This window comes from Callithrix jacchus, chromosome 4 (assembly GCF_049354715.1).
Source record: "Callithrix jacchus isolate 240 chromosome 4, calJac240_pri, whole genome shotgun sequence".
Lineage (NCBI taxonomy): Eukaryota > Metazoa > Chordata > Mammalia > Primates > Cebidae > Callithrix > Callithrix jacchus.
In genome coordinates, this window is record NC_133505.1 from 73,833,477 (window position 1) to 73,845,821 (window position 12,345).

Here is a 12,345-nt window from a genome sequence, read left to right on the forward strand (position 1 = left end):
TATACTGAATCTGAAATAAAGCTACAAATATTTAGTTGGAGCAAGTAGCCAATAGTTATTGGAAGGAAAATTATTATTTATTATACTGAAAAGGATTAAGAATCTGTACTGGGTTATGACACTGTTAAATGTAGAGTTATTAGGAAACATAACTGAGTATTTATAATTACTTATATAAAATTGATTTGTAATTAGCTCTACAGGGGTGCAAAAATAATTTCTGCAATATTAATAGATTAAAGAGAAGAGCTTTTTTTCTCCTTGCTTTAATTAGTTTGGTACTTTGGTTTACAAGTTTTTATTTATGAAACAAATATAATTTATGTTTCTCTAAATGCCTTTGGCTCCCAAGCTACCTTTTCTAATACACTAGAGGTTAGATTCCTTCTTTTTACTTTGCTGTAAAGTTATTAATGTAGTCACACAAAGGTTATAATTAATGTGAAAAAGAAAATGAAAAAGAAACAAACAAACTAATACCTAGATTCAATCCTAAGCAAGTGGGCAAATCAGAAAATCTTTGTGCTTTTTTAAAGTTCCTTTTAATGGATTCTATTTCCTTGTGTCTCTCCAGACTTCTTGCTGGGAATCCATTAATCTGACATGAATCTACTAGGTGCTATTTTTTCAACTATTATTTGGGCAATATGTGCTCAGCACCAGCACCCTGTGCTTCACCATTGCTGGTGTTTTATAAATACAAATATTTGTTGAATAAATGAGTAGAAGAAAAGCTCTCTATCCTGCTTGATATAAATACCAATAATCAAGGGCCTATTTTATCAATTCTGAAGTAATTAATAGTAAAAATATACTTTATTACCTTTTATCCATATATATAGATATATATCTGACTATTTTATGTAAAAGGCATGACTTTAAAGCATGATTTTTATTACTCATGATTTTTTTAGATAACTAGATTTTTTTCCACATCTAAGCACTCTGTACCACTTAGTACTCCTATATAGTATAAAAGCCTGTTTAATGGGTTAATGTACAATGCCGCTAGAATGCTACAATAAGTGAAAGTGTTACAAAGACTCATGCATAGAACATAGAACAAACCCCAGCAACAACCAAATGCCTCTGTAAATGCGCTCTTATAATAATCTGTAAGGTTGTTGTAAGGTTTAAGATAGTACCAGGCACCCACGGCAAGCCCTCAATAAATTGTAGCTATGGTTGTATTTCTTACTGTTTTTCAAGCCAAATTGCATCTGTGAGTAGCATAGGGACAATTAAAAACAATGGTATGTACATGTAGAAAAATTGTATGGTAGAATTTTGAGAAAAAAATTAATGATCTGTTTTCACCATTTTTCCTCCCATCTTCTTGCTCATTTCTGTAAAATAACTTGTGTTTTTAGTGTACATATTTAGTGTGATTTGCATCATTTTAGAAGCATATGATTGAAGAAATTGAGAAATAAATCTTTCATTTGAGGTGAACTAGGATAGAAGTGAAAGTGAGTTATTTGTTTTTGTTTTTGTTTTTTTTTTCAAGCCAACAGAGTTCAGTGAATAAAATGGCCTTCGGTTCTTGTAACTGGGTCCAAATCTATCTCATTTTAATGTATTAGCTGAGAACCTCAAAGACCACAGGCTGGAGCAGAAAGAATGTAAACCACATACATGGTTCTATGTGGCCTCTGCCTTCTCCACCTGTAGATTCTCCTTTAATTATGAGGGAAAACAAGCCATAGACTTGAGAGTTGTGTACAATTTATTTGCTGGAAACTTTAATGTCACTACACTTTTATATAAAATAGGATGCTTGTTACCCAGCTCCCTTAATGAGGATTGAGGGAACCCAAAACTGAAGGCATTTAGCAACATGCTTGGCACACAGCAGATTGTCAAGATCTGCTTTCCTTCCTTTCCCCTTCCCAACACTCCAATCAGTCTGGTGTGATATATGAAAGCACTGTTGAAGAATGAAACTGCTTGGTATGGTGAGAAATACTGAGAAGGAAATTTTGATTTAGAGTCAGTGGTTTAACTAGCATGAAATCTTTATTGGAACGGGTAAAATGTTCCACTCTAGCTTTATGTTACTGGCAATAAAATATTGGGCCCTCAAAACTTTTCTGCATTTCATTTTTCTCCCACAAAAATGTGGATTTAATTATTAATCACTTGCAGCTCTAATTGTGTATTCTTCTGAAACAAACTATCCAAGTCTTCTTAACCTCAGGTAGTCCCAAAGAAATGTTATTATATTTTGCCAATACAAAACTCCAAAGCACAGAAAATTCAAGGACAAGAAAGCAACTCTATTCTTTATTTAATCTGTAGTCTTTCTCTTTCAAATTCTGAAAGAAAAGCAACTCTCTGAGGAAAGATCGATTTCAAAGAAATCTGCAGTATTTCCATGAAAGATTAATAAGTACATGTTTCTCTATGTAAAAGGTTTGAACTGAAAGGAATAATACCCATGGCAGATGCTTCTTCATCTTGAAATTTTACAATTTTACAGCTGTCATCTATTGCAGCAACAATGGTTAAATTAGCAGAATATTGTTTATTCCACTGAGAAAATTATTCAGCCTTCAGTATATAAATACACCTTTTACCTTTTCACCTTTATATACGAAAGCAATAAATGAACCTATCCTCATTTGTAACTAGCTGCTTATTGGTTAGAAGTATCCTCCATCACACTCACATACACTTTTAGTAATCTGGTTCCCACCCTTTCACTCCATTAAAACTGCCGATTCCTGTTGCAACCACCATCTGACTGCCTGGCCATTTCTCATCGCTCTCCTTCTCAATCTCTCTGCAGTATTTGATACTTTTTGTGTCACCTTTCCACCACACACATGTTCTTAAACTTCTCTGTACTATCTTGCATTGCCCTTCATTTTGTGTCTTCTGTATTAGCCTGCCTTTCTTCTTATGGCTGCAACTAGATTACTTCCTCAGATGAGTGCTGTCTTTCAAACTTTCTTGATTCATTCAGTCCCATAAATTGAGTACGGTTGGTACCTCTAGGAACATGATTCTCAAATCTCTATATGTAGGGCTGATATCTTACATATATATGTACCGCTGCTGCTTTGTATTTCTGCCCGGAGGTACCATTCCCCATGGAAATGTATTTCTTCTTTTATTCTCCTCCTGTTGATAGATAATAGTTAAATTAGATAAAACTAGATAAGAAATAGATAAAATTATATGCAGATAGACAAAATAGATAAAATGGTTAAAATTTAAAAAGCAAAGCACTTTGTGAACCTTCAGTTTTCTTTTGCTTTTTGTCTGCTTTGTGCTGTAGAAGTGTCGTCCATTTTTTTTTAAGTCATGGCCTCCCAAAGAGTTGGGATTACAGGCTTGAGCCATCGTGCCAGCTAGTCCTCAGTTCTTAAAAGACATGAGATAATTCATACTGGAGATAAACTCTACAAATCAGAAAGATGGGACAATGCTTTCGACAATACCTCAAACGTTTCGAACTATTCTAACTATAAAAGAAATCATATTGGTGAGATTTCATATTGGTTATAACAATAATACATTCTATTCCAAATAATATTATAGAAATAAAGTACTACATAATGAAATAATATTAGTCATTCATGAACTGGCATTGTTAATAGTTAAATGTTTATATTATACATAATGATCTACAGATATAATACAGCCTCTATGACATTACCAGTGATATCAGAGACATTTTTAAAAAGTATGTCAAAATTAAAATAAACTTACATGGTTAAAAACAGAATAAAAGTTTAACCTATAAAAAAATTATTTTTCCCCCTACTTTCATCAAATACATTTTGTTGCTTTTAGCCTGAGCTATTTTAAATAACCTCATCATTTGTTCCACCTCATCTCTTTTTCTATCCCAAACTTCTTCCTTCCTTTCCCTTTTCTATGTTTCTGCCCAAATAGACTTACTAAATATTTATCCTCGTGGTACTTTTTTCCTTCAAAATAGCCTTCATTGCTTTCTGCATTGACCTGGTATCCAAGGCCCAACACAGAAAGATTATGATCTACCTTCTATCAAGGACTCACCTTCATATTACCTGTATTTAGACCAATTAACTTGATTGCATCTATACACATCTTACTGCAGTTGTTCATGTTTTCTCTCTTTATAAAACTCTCCTTCCTTTCCACTGTTAGAGTTTATTAAAATAATTTGCTTTCTTCCTCCCTCTCTCCAGCCCTTTCTCCCTTTCGTCCTACGTTGATTATTTTGTTTTTTTTTTCTTTTGTTAATTTGATTTTTTAAATTTTTATGAGTACACATATATATATATGCACTATGTACTCATATATATATATATATATATATATATATAACATGCAGTGTTTTGATACAAACATATAGTGTGCAATAGTCACACCAGGGTAAGTGAGATATCCATCACCTCAAGCATTTATCATTTCTTTATTTAGGGACATTCAAATTCTACTTTTTTAGTTATTTTGAAATATACGACAAATTATTTTAGACTACAGTAATCCTGTTGTGCCATCAAATCCTAGCTCTTATTTATGCTCTCTGAATATATTTTTGTACTCATTAACCATCCCCACTTCCTTCTCCCTCCTCCATCCTTCCCAGGCTCTAGTAACCATCATTCTACTCTCTATGTCAATAAGTTCATTTGTTTTCATTTTTAGCTCCCACAAATGAGTGAGAGCATGCATGCATATATATTTTACTTGCTCTTTCTCCACTTATTTAACAAACTTTTTTAGCATCTTTTGTGTGCCTGGCATAGGTCTAGATATTGAGAATAGAATTGAATGTTAGAATAACACAAAGACCATGTCCTGTTGCCCTTCTTGTCTAGACAGAGAGAAAGATGATACTTCAAAAAGTCATCTACACTGTGTCAGTAATATGAAGAATAGAGTACAAAGCTATCCTTGACAGGTCTGGTCTGTTATTCAAGGCTCCCTCCAAATGTCACCTTTCTCAGGAGTTTCCTTCCAATCATTTACTGAGAATGTAAATTTTGCACCTTAATAAAAATGAAAACTTCAGAAAACAAGGATTTTTGCCAGTTTGTTTTTGTATAGGCCGTGTCCCTTAAGAACAGGGCAAAGGAAATGCATTACAAATATTAATCAAATAAGCCACTTTGAAGATCTTTCTTCTTTATCTTGCAATGTAGCAGTTATAGTACTGCTTTTCATATTTCATGTTTATTTGTATAATTATTTTTAACCTCACTTCAGTCTAAAAACAAAAAAGTCAGGGATTTTGCATAAGTACAAATTACTTGCTGTATGTTAGTAAAATGTAGATTTTACTTGTTTCTATCCATGCAATGCCTATTTCTCTATACACTACTCTTAAACATTTATTGAACTGAATAAGCAATATATATTCAAAGACATCTTAATTAATATACATATTGCTTAGATGCTAATGTTAGTCAAATGTTGTCACTAATTGACACTGATCTAATTTTGCCACTTGGTAATATCTTTTGCAATGGCATTCCTTAAAGCCTCACTTGTTTATTATTTGCTTCTATAAAAATGTTTGAGTTTTGAGTGGAATTGACCATGTGTATAATTTGCCTCTTTTTTAAGTCTTTACAAAAGCTTTCATAGTGTCATATAAACCTAAAGGGCTTGCAAAGAATATTTAATTATAATGAACTCATCTAGTAGCAAAGCTGTATTGTTCTATTTAAACTTTTGTGGTATTAATTTATTTATGCATTTCTTGCAAGAATTTTATTAAGAAATAAAACCATAATGAAACTGGAAATTTGAAAAGCTACATATACTACTACTTTAAAATGTGCATTGTATGTAGTATGTGTTTGACACTGTTATTCAGAAGGATATTAATCCATTTAATATTTTACAAAATCCGGGGGGGTAGCAATTATTGGTATTTGTATTTATGTAAGAAGAACCTGAAGCATCCACAGTTTATGTAAATTGTCCTAAATTATACAGCTAGTAGGTAAAAGTTGCTACAATGAAATTCAGTAAGTCTAGATCCAAATTCAGTGCCCTCAAGAGTGTTGCTCTACTACTGTTCCTCCTAGATATGTATGTGCCTATGAAATGAGTAAAAAGAAAGCTGATGACATACCGAAAATAAAAAAGACTAATCCCAAGTAGGTTCCTAATAATATAAAACAATTTTATACGTAGCTTTTTATGTAGGCAATCCCATCACCCAAAAGTGAGGAATAATAAAATTATACAAAAGGCATAGAAATAGGGAATTAGGGTGAAAGGAAAATACCTCTTTATAATTTGATGCATACAAGTCTAGATTTTATTAAAATACAGTGATCAAAAGCAGTCTGGTGAGAATCTATTTCTGTTTTGGCTACATCCTCCTTTGCTCATATTTTATTCCACTTGAAATACCTATTATTTAATATATTTAAGATGCATTATCATAGTAAGAGTAGCTTAAAAGCCATCTTCAAATAGAGTTATTGTGTTCTCTGAAGGCCAGTATTTCTATTGTTTAGCACCTTTTCTTACTGGAATTCAAAAGCTACCATTCAAGGTTCATCTGATATCTATTAGAATTACCAAATCTCACAGCAAAGGACTATAGCTCAACATTCAGATTTAAAAAAAAAATCTTTCATGTAAAGTTTCAGTCTTAGAGACTTATACCATAGCTTCAGAAACTCTGTGATGATCTTAAGAAATAAAAATTGTCATTCAAAAATTTTGTGAGACACTTCATTTTAGATTTGGGATTCAATTATTCTCTAGTTATGAAAGTTAGTGGCAATTTCCAAAGGTTTTGCTGCCACTCAGTTAAGAATCTTTGGAAGAATGTTTTCCTTTTACATCCTACAACCTAGAAATTAGATTCTAAGCTATAGAATATGTGGTTTTACCTCTAGGAATCTAGATGGCAGAAATTAATATAAATCTCCAAAAGTTTTAGGCACAAAGATGACTGTTACTTTCAAATGATTCACAACAGTAGAAGACATCTACACAGGAAAGGAAGGCAAATTTTTACATCCACACTGTGGAATATTATGTAGCCACTGAATGGTGCTTGTTAAAGGTACTAATAATGTTAATTGAAAGGTTTAGAACAAAAAAATTCTGTAGTCAGTAGGTTCATGATACTTCAAAAATTATGCATAAGAAAAATAAAGCAAGACTAGTAGGAATACTTCTCATACTTTTCTATACATTTATAATTTTTATATTTTGAAAGAGAAAATGCTTTCATGATAGAAATGTTGAATTTATTTAAAAAAATGTAAAAATGTTATAGCAAGGTTTTCCATCTTACTTTTTGGGAATTGACAGACTAGATGATAAGTAGATAGATAACTATATCACTTGATCAATAGATACTAACATTCTATTATGTATTATAACAATGCAAATTCTTATTAAGGCAATGCAGAAGACAACATGTTTTCTTTCCTTCATATTTCAGACATGAAACATGATAAAGAAGAATGATTTTTTTGTGTCATGGATGTTTTTTCCAGTTGTTCATGGAAAGAATTTTCTTAGAACTGTTCTATTTTGGTTAATAATCAAGTCAGCGACTAACAATCTTGATGCAAAACAACTCACCCATGATATACTCTCTTCAATGATGCTAGTAGATGCTTTAAAAGATACTTTCAATATGGGGGTCATGTTATCAAGTAATAGATGAAGTTCAATAGCTTTATTAAGCAAATAATCATTGCTTCTTGCAAAAAAATTCTTCCTTCAAATTAAAAGTGTCATTGGTGAATATCTATTAGTAATAAACTTTCTCTGGTTTGTATAAAAATGTCATAATAATTCTCTCTCATTGTTGAAAAATAATTTAGTTAAGTATTCCATCCTGTTATCTTTCCAAAAACTTCAGATTTTATTTATTATTCAACAACTTTTAACATTGCTCTGGTATGCTGAAGACCTACTGCTATGTGCCTATCTATGGAATTATTTATATTTGTCTTACTTGTGCTTATGTTTGTCTGATTTGTGCTTCCTGAGTCTGAGGCATGTCCTTCATCAGTGCTGGGAAATTTTATCTAGTTTCACTTTGAATATATCCCATGGGCATTTTATCTATTTTCTCATCATAAAACTTATATTAACTCTAGCTGGGACATATTCTATTTGCCATGTCTCCTAAACATATATATATATATGTGTGTGTGTGTGTGTGTGTGTGTATGTATGTATTTTATTACATTTTAGGTTTTGGGGTACATGTGAAGAACATGCAGGATTGTTGCATAGGTACATACATGGCAATGTGGTTTGCTGCCTTCCTCCCCATCACCTATATCTAGCATTTCTCCCCATGTTATTCCTCCCTAAGTCTCCACCCCCTATCCCGCCCCTAGTCCTCCCCACAGACCTCAATGTGTGATGTTCCCCTCCCTGTGTCCATCTCCTAAACTTTGATTTATATTTAATTATATCTCTGCGAAGAATTTGGATTCAGTTTTGCCTTTTAGGTCAGTAGTCTTCACATCAGATCTAATCCACTGTTTGTACCATCCATTGAATTTTACATTATAATGATCACATTTTACTTTCTATAAAGTATTTCACAATAATCTTTACTAAGGAACAAATACAAGGATCGGTTTAATATGAACTGGCATAGACTAGGAAGGCCAGATCTTAGAGCTGTTGGTTTTGAGATGTTAGGCTGAAGATGATTATTACACATCGTAGTGTAGGTATCAATCATAAAGGTAGTTCCGGAGGAGAGCAAGACTGGAGATATAAAGTTGGGTGGCAAAAGTATATTGACTTTATTTTAAATGTTGACACTGAATGAGCTCCCCAAAGCAGTGGGTAAGAATTTATCTCTATTATAAGAGATTAATTCTAGGGATTGAGTCCTAGAGAGCTCTATATTGTGAGATTTGGGAGATGACAGGAAACCAGAAAGGCAGATTGTTATTGAACAGCCTATTAATTAGGAGAACAACATGTTAAGTGTGGTGTCCTGGAAGTTATGAAAATTATGGAGTGATCAAGTGCCCTAAATGTTGCTGATAGTATCAATTATGATGAAGACTGTAATGCAACTCTAAAATCATTCATAATATGAAGGGCAGGAAAGGCTCAATGGAGTGGGTTCAGGAGATAATGGAAAGAAAGAAAGTGATTCTTAAAAAATAACAATAATAAGTAACCAGTGGGGCCATAGTTAGGCAGGGGAAGAGAGATAAAAGAGAGTATTTTTTTCAGATGGTAAATACAACAGCATGTTTATAGAATGAAAAATCTAAAGAGAGAGAAAAACTGATAATATATGAGAGAGAAAGGAAAACTGCTAGAATAGATGAGAAAGGATGAGATCTAATGTGTTATAAATGGAGGAGCTAGTTTTTGTTAAGTGACAAGTGAGCTTAGGATTTAAAAGGATATTTATTTGCACATTTTTTTGGGTGGTTGGAGAGGGGTTCTATAGTTAATGGTTGGGGCTTTTGGTGGGTATGTTGTTTAGAAGATTGTCAGAAGCGGCTATTTTCACAAATGTAGTGCATCATCTTTGTTAGTATAGCACAAAAGGCCTACATAATCTAGCCCCTTTCTCTATGGCCAAGCCACAATGGCCTTTTAGTTACTGAAAGCTCACTGCTGCTCATCACTGGGCCTTTGCATATGCTGTTACACTGTTGTCCAATGGCACCTACTCCATAGTTTCCTTCAGGTCTTCATAGCACTTTGCACAGATCCAAGTTTCCCTTTATTCTGAGTTTATTTGATTAGCATCCAACTTTATCATTAGGATTTAATCTCTTAGGGCTGGGACCAAGTCACTTAAAATGTATAAAATACACAAAGTATACACTGAGCAGCCACAATAACATTCACTATTTTTATGAATTGATAAGCATATTATGAACTAAAAACATTTTTAAGTGTACACCATTTTAATTTAGAGTTATGTGGTGCAAAGTAAATAATACAGGTGGCTCTCTTATTTATTTATTTATTTATTGCATTTTAGGTTTTGGGGTACACGTGCAGAACATGCAAGATTGCATAGGTACAAACGTGGCAGTGTGATTTGCTGCCTTCCTCCCCTTCACCCTCATCTGGCATTTCTCCCCATGCTATCCCTCCCCAGCTCCCCCCGACTGTCCCTCCTCTATTCCCCCAAACAGACCCCAGTGTGTAGTGCTCCCCTCCCTGTGTCCATGTGTTCTCATTGTCCATCACCCGCCTATGAATGAGAACGTGCGGTATTTCATTTTCTGTTCTTGTGTCAGTTGGCTGAGAATGATGTTCTCCAGATTCATCCATGTCCCTACAAAGGACATGAACTCATCGTTTTTGATTGCTGCATAATATTCCATAGTGTATATGTGCCACATTTTCCCAGTCCAGTCTATCATTGATGGGCATTTGGGTTGGCTCCAGGTCTTTGCTATTGTAAACAGTGCTGCAATGAACATTCGTGTGCATGTGTCCTTATAGTAGAACGATTTATAGTCCTTTGGATATATACCCAGTAATGGGATTGCTGGGTCAAATGAAATTCTATTTCTAGGTCCTTGAGGAATCGCCACACTGTCTTCCACAATGGTTGAACTAATTTACACTCCCACCAGCAGTGTAAAAGTGTTCCTATTTCTCCACATCCTCTCCAGCATCTGTTGTCTCCAGATTTTTTAATGATCGCCATTCTAACTGGTGTGAGATGATATCTCAATGTAGTTTTGATTTGCATTTCTCTAATGACCAGTGATGATGAGCATTTTTTCATATGTTTGTTGGCCTCATGTATGTCTTCTTCTCAGTTTGGCTGCCTAAGTGCACTAGATTATTACCATAATTATACTGTGCTGTCTGGATAACATATTTTAGTAAGTAGAATGTAATCTCAGTATGCCAGTAAGTAGTTTTTCCTCTGAAGGAGATGTTCTAGCACTTTTTCTGAAAAGGACAAAATGTGTTCATAAAGAAAATATTATTTAGATATTTAAAACTAAGGTTAAATTTGAGAATTTTAGTTGTGATTCTATAGCTTTGAGAGAGCACTGCCTCAAATATTTATAATAATCACCGAAATAAAATGTTCACTGGTCTCTAAAAGTGTTTGTTCTGGTCTCTAAGACTGTTTAGGGTAGTGTGTTGATGCTGATGATTAAGGTTGGTCAGGGGTGTGGGGAAAGAGGTTGGATATCAAAATTGTTTTAAAAAATTGAATTGGAAGCTCCCTATAGATAAAAATATACATGTAAACAAATAAAAAGAATAAAACAGTGTGCCTGACTAATATTTTCTTGACACTTAGAAACCCGGAGACTTTCAACACTAATTAGAGCCTAGGAACATAAGCTATGAATCAAATTAGGAATTAAATAAAATGAGTGATTTGGTTCTGATTCTTGTTACCTGAGTGATTATCAACAGAGTTTTAGAACATACAGACCTTAATTCCATAACCAAGGGATAGAGGCTTTAATATTCTTTTACATATGGCCACTGTATGACTGGAGTTTATGAGACAGAAATATAAATTAACATATAGATTTTCACAGAAGGAAATCAGTTATATATGCTACCTTAAGTCACACAATATCCCTTTAGCTAATGGTTTAAGTATTCCATATCTCAGGGAAAACAGACAAGGTTTTTTTTTTTCTTTTTTTGGTAACTGTTTAAGTACATAACTCTTATTTTTTGTTTTTGTTTTTGTTTTTGAGACAGTGTCTCACTCTGTTGTCCAGGGAGAAGTTTAGTGACACAATCTTCACTCACTAAATCCTCTGCCTCCCAGGTTCAAGCTGTTCTCTTGCCTCAGCCTCTCCTGTAGCTGGGATACAGACGCCTACCACCATGCCCAGCTAATTTTTTTATATTTTTAGTAGGGAAGAGGTGTCAACTTGTTGGCCAGGCTGGTCTCGAGCTGCTGACCTCAACTGATCTACCCACCTTGGCCTCCCAAAATGTTGGCAATACAGGCATGAATCACTGCACTCGGCCATGTTTAACAAAATAACTTTTAAATAACCATTGTGTTATTAGATCGTTGCTGTAGTACCAAAGCAAAATTAAGTCCTAATCGTTTTTGGCATCAAATAAGTAGAGCATTTTCAGAAACAAAGTCAAGAAAATAAAGGAATTAAGGTGGCAGGAGGAGTTACATAAAACTAGTTGGATTTCCAATGCAATACTTTGAATTATTAAGTGTTTTAACAAAACCATATTATTACTCAAGGTCATTTTTTTAATAAATACAAAACAAAGAAATGACATACTTTTCGAAATTTTAGATAATTCTTGTTCTTTGGATCTGCTTTTGAATTGAAACATCAAAACTGTTTGCATAAAAAGTTGCTCATGTTGTTATTAATTTTTCCACATTAAATTAAATGATGATCATGTAACAGGAGCTCTGTT

General features: G+C 33.5%; 1 protein-coding gene across 4 annotated transcripts in view; it reads left to right on the forward strand.

Annotated features, from left to right (window-relative positions):
• Window positions 1–12,345, forward strand: part of ADGRB3 (adhesion G protein-coupled receptor B3) — a 771,381-nt gene that overhangs the window by 171,131 nt on the left and 587,905 nt on the right. The gene's annotated exons all lie outside the window — the stretch shown is intronic.